This window comes from Penaeus chinensis, chromosome 17 (assembly GCF_019202785.1).
Source record: "Penaeus chinensis breed Huanghai No. 1 chromosome 17, ASM1920278v2, whole genome shotgun sequence".
Classification (NCBI taxonomy): Eukaryota; Metazoa; Arthropoda; class Malacostraca; order Decapoda; family Penaeidae; genus Penaeus; species Penaeus chinensis.
Genome location: NC_061835.1, coordinates 21,769,052 through 21,774,051, shown reverse-complemented (window position 1 = coordinate 21,774,051; position 5,000 = coordinate 21,769,052). Strand labels below are relative to the sequence as shown.

The following is a 5,000-nucleotide window of genomic DNA, read 5'->3' as shown; positions in this document are numbered from 1 at the left end:
CTCATCTGCATAGACGAGAGCGGGGGGGAAGAGGAGGAGGAGGAGGAGGAGGAGGGGGAGGGGGAGGGGAGGTGTTGCAAGGATGGCGTCGCCTCTGCAACACGGCATGACTTGATCCTATTGCAAATCGTTGAAATCCCGTCGTTAAGCCCTATCTTGACGCAGGATAATAATCCTCATTAGGACGATGAATAAAAAAAAAGGCGCGGGTTATCTTTTTTATCTTATTAGCGCCCGACGGTACGTGGAATAGGTCTGTCATGTCGGCAGGATTTCAGGTCATGACACTCCCTCTTGGGCTGTCAATCGCGTCACGTGTCATATCTGTATCAGACAGTATTTGACCCCGGTGTTCACACAAAAAAATGATAATAATACATGAATAAGAAACACCCGTGGAAAAATAATGATAATAAAAACAAGAAAAATAATCTGATTCAAAAACAACAACAAAAAAAGGTTTATTTTTCGCATTTTCTTGTTTTTTCAACATAAAGCAAAGAAGGTCGTATAGGCAGTGAAAAATATTGGACATAGACAAAAAAAAAATATATACATTAATTCAAACAACGCGAGAGAGAGAGAGAGAGAGAGAGAGAGAGAGAGAGAGAGAGAGAGAGAGAGAGAGAGAGAGAGAGAGAGAGAGAGAGAGAGAGAGAGAGAGAGAGAGAGAGAGAGAGAGAGAGAGAGAGAGAGAAGAAAGAAAGAAAGAGAGAAACAAAATGAGTGAAGGATTGAGTGACAAAGAGAAACAAAAACAGACAGACAAAACAGACACACACAAAAAAAGGAAAAAAAAATCACATCTCTCCCCAGCATCTCCGAGCCACTTTTGCCATAAAAAGGAAAATGCAATTGCCGCCTGGATTATAGAGCAAATATGACGTAGACTCAATGATGCGAGAAATCTGTGAGCGGGAGGGACGGAGGGAAACTTCTCTCCGCAAGCAAACTTCAAATATTTTCTTTTCCCTTTGTAGTGTGGGAAGAAGGGAGGGAGGGAGGGAGGTAGGGAGAAAGGGAGGGAGGGAGGGAAGGAGGGAGGGAGGGAAGGAGGGAGGGAGGGAAGGAGGGAAGGAGGGAGGGAGGGAGGGAAGGAGGGAGGTAGGGAGGGAAGGAGGGAGGTAGGGAGAAAGGGAGGGAGGGAGGGAGGGAGGGAAGGAGGGAGAGAGGGAGGGACGGATGAGGGAAGGAAGGCGAAGGGAAAGAGTGAGGGAGAGAAAGGGAGAGGGAGGGAAGGAAAAGAAGGGAAGCGGAGGGAAAGGAAGGAGGGAGGGAGGGAGTTAGAAAAGGAAAGCGGCGGGAAGAACAAGGGAAGGAGAGAGGAGACTAAGAGGCGCTGAGGGAAATAAATGCGAACGAGTCTGTGGGTCTGTGCGTCCTCCAACCCCCCCCCCCCCCCCCCCCGCTTGCCTCCATCATCATCCCGTCCAGTGGCGCAATCTCATCTTACCTTGACGGGGTCTCATTATACCTGACGCATTATAATAATCTCTGTGGGTGAGACTAGCCTAAGCCTTTCATAAGACGAGAAAACTGCATCCCGTCCCTCAGCCCGTCGCGCGTTTTCTTTCGCCCGGATGAAAGAAAACGGGAGAAGAAAAAAAAAATCTTAGGAGTAACTTCGATGTTTTCTCTTCCCACTCGAGCCCTAAATTGTCTGGATCATCAGAACTTCTGCAGACGAATACTAACGAATCTAATTATCCCTTCTCACTAATTAATCCTACCTGCAGTTGGAAACCGGTAAAATGATGACACCAAAACACACCCTAACACTATCAAACCGGAGGAAAACAATGGAAAAGACAGTTTATATTACAAGCCTAAAATTCCGGCGAGACGCACAAGCTGCACAACAATTTCGCGCCATTTATCTTTAGCGACGCTAAATTAAGGGCAATGTCAAGGGAACCAAGTCAAGAGTGATTTAGTTGTACAATTAACTGCGTGAATGTGTGTTTGTCTCCCTGTCTGTCGGTCGTGTGTGTCTGTCTATTTGTTTTACTTGGTGGTAATGTGTTTGCGTTATGTAGGTAATTTAGTGTGTTAAAAGGGTGTATGATCAGTTTACCAATGGATGTTATAGGTAAATAAATATGAGAGAGATAATATAAAAATAAATAATAGTATGTGTGTGTGTGTGTGTGTGTGTGTGTGTGTGTGTGTGTGTGTGTGTGTGTGTGTGTGTGTGTGTGTGTGTGTGTGTGTGTGTGTGTGTGTCTGTGTGTGTGTGTGAAAGAGAGAGAGAGAGAGAGAGAGAGAGAGAGAGAGAGAGAGAGAGAGGAGAGAAGAGAGAGAGAGAGAGAGAGAGAGAGAGGAGAGAGAGAGAGAGAGAGAGAGAGAGAGAGAGAGAGAGAGAGAGAAGGGGAGAGAGAAAGAGAAAAAGAAAGAGAAAGAGAGAGACAGCGACGGAGTATAATTGACCGCGTAGGTATATAATGGTATATGTATGGGGTCCATCAAGTCATCCGTGCGTGATAGGGGCATTAATGTACATTTAAAATTTATACCTCACCTCAATGCACACATGCATACACACATTACATGTGTACATACATACATACATACATACATACATACATACATACATACATACAGAGAGAGAGAGAGAGAGAGAGAAGAGAGAGAGAGAGAGAGAGAGAGAGAGAGAGAGAGAGAGAGAGAGAGAGAGAGAGAGAGAGAGAGAGAGAGAGAGAGAGAGAGAGAGAGAGAGAGAGACAGAGAGAGAGAGAGAGAGACGGAGAAACAAAGACAGACAGACATACAGACAGACAGTCACCCCCAAATAAACAAAAAGGCAGACACAGAAAGAGACCCAAGTAACGTACCCGCGCAGCAGTGCCTTTGCTCTATGGGTTTAATGGCACTTGACAAACCCCGATATTGTGAATAACTAACAACATCAATTCGCTCTCGGAACTATCCAATCGCATATTTCTGCGATCGATCACGACCCCGGGGGACAAGGCACACAAAAACCAGCTCACGCAACAACGGCATCACGACGCCCGCCCGCCCGCCCGCCCGCTCGCACGCACGCACGCACACGCCACTACACTATCACATCACTTCCGAGCATGACATGGGCTCGATATTGTAAAAGATACACAGTCACTCAGACACTCAAACACGCAATCACGTGCAAGCAAGCATACAGGTATAAGTACACACACACACACACACACACACACACACAAACACACACACACATACACACCCACACACAGAGAAAGAGAGAGAGAGAGAGAGAGAGAGAGAGAGAGAGAGAGAGAGAGAGAGAGAGAGAGAGAGAGAGAGAGAGAGAGAAGAGAGTGAGGACACAACGGATTGTGCAACAAAATAGCCTCTACGACCTCCCCATGCAACGTCAACATTGCAAGGCCATGTCATGCCGTTCACGTAGTTCATTCTTCTCCCGTTATTGTCAGCGACTGAGATTTACGTTCGGGAACTTTAACACGTTCACGCAACAGGGCCGGCGAGGAGGGTAAGAGCACTGCGAACGGTCCGTTGGTGTTTTTTTCTTTCTTTCTTTCTTTCTTTCTTTCTTTCTTTCTTTCTTTCTTTCTTTCTTTCTTTCTTCCGTTCGTTCGTTCTTTCCCGAGGGTGGGGGAGGGGAGGGCGAGAGAAGGATAGAGAGGAGAGGCAGAGGGAGGGAGGGGGGAGATAAGGAGGGAGGGAGGAAGGAAGGAAGAGAAAAACTAAGATCGAGGCAGCAAAAGAAGGGAAGAAAAAATAAAAGAAACCGATAAAGAGATAAAGAGTGAAAGAGAGAGAGGAAGAGGGAGAGTGAAACAAAAAGAGAGAAAGAAAACCCGAGAGAGATTGAAAAACCGAGAGAGAAAGAAAGAGAAACCAAGCGAGAGAGAGAAAGAGAAACCGAGAGAGAGAGAGAAAGACAAAATCGAGTAAAACAAAGAAAGAAAGAAAGAGCGAGAGACTGCTCAACGTAGCACAAAACCGCTAAATTGACCTAACGCAGCAAGAATACAAGATCTATGCAGCGGAGTTGTCATGAGCGCTCAGCAAACACCTTCAAGTGAGATTGAATATAATAGAGAGATAAATTAGAGAGATGGAAAACAAAACAAGAACAAAGAAACAAATACAAAAAAAAATTCCACGGCGCCTAACAACAGCAATGCTAATAGGAACAACAGCAACAACAAATATGGTAGTAACAACAACAATGATGGCAGTGACAATAACAATATCAGAATTAACAACAGAAACGGTGAAAATTATAATAACAATAACAATTGAAATAAGAAAGATAGCAACACCCAACAGCAATAACAATAACTGTAAAAACAAAGACAGCCAACAAACAAATAAACAAAAACAATTAAGATATCACACACACACAATAAAAAACAGCAATTAATACAAACAAACACCAAAGTACACCCGATTTAATCACAGCACAATAACCGAATAAAAAAAAAAGGACAATGAAAAATAAATACAATATATCAATAGATTTTCTTTAAAACACCAGTTAAATCCCAAAACAGAGCGGATATATAACCACACAAACACACCCCGACAGCTGATCGCGACGGGAAAATGTAACAAATGTAACAAATCTATAAACAAATAAAGCAATAATACATATATAAATAACTAAAGACAAATTCATCGCCCACATGTTTTTTTCTCTCTCTTTTTTTGTAGAGTTACCCTAAAAAAATAAACATTAAATATTTATCACTGAAATTAAGCACGGTGAAGTTTTGCTGCATTAGGAACAGCATTAATTGGTGAAAATGTAATTAGTGCCTTGTTTTATGTTGTCAGACCAAGGGCAGTAAATGCGGATTATATGCGTGTGTGTGTGTGTGTGTGTGTGTGTGTGTGTGTGTGTGTGTGTGTGTGTGTGTGTGTGTGTGTGTGTGTGTGTGTGTGTGTGTGTGTGCATGTTTATGTGTATGTGTATGTATGTGTATGTGTATGTGTATGTGTATGTGTATGTGTATGTGTATGTGTATGTGTATGTG

The 5,000-nt window shown here is 43.6% G+C and overlaps 1 protein-coding gene across 1 annotated transcript in view; it reads right to left on the bottom strand.

Annotated features, from left to right (window-relative positions):
- Nucleotides 1-5,000, bottom strand: part of LOC125034099 (ribonucleoprotein PTB-binding 1-like) — a 63,967-nt gene that overhangs the window by 21,191 nt on the left and 37,776 nt on the right. The gene's annotated exons all lie outside the window — the stretch shown is intronic.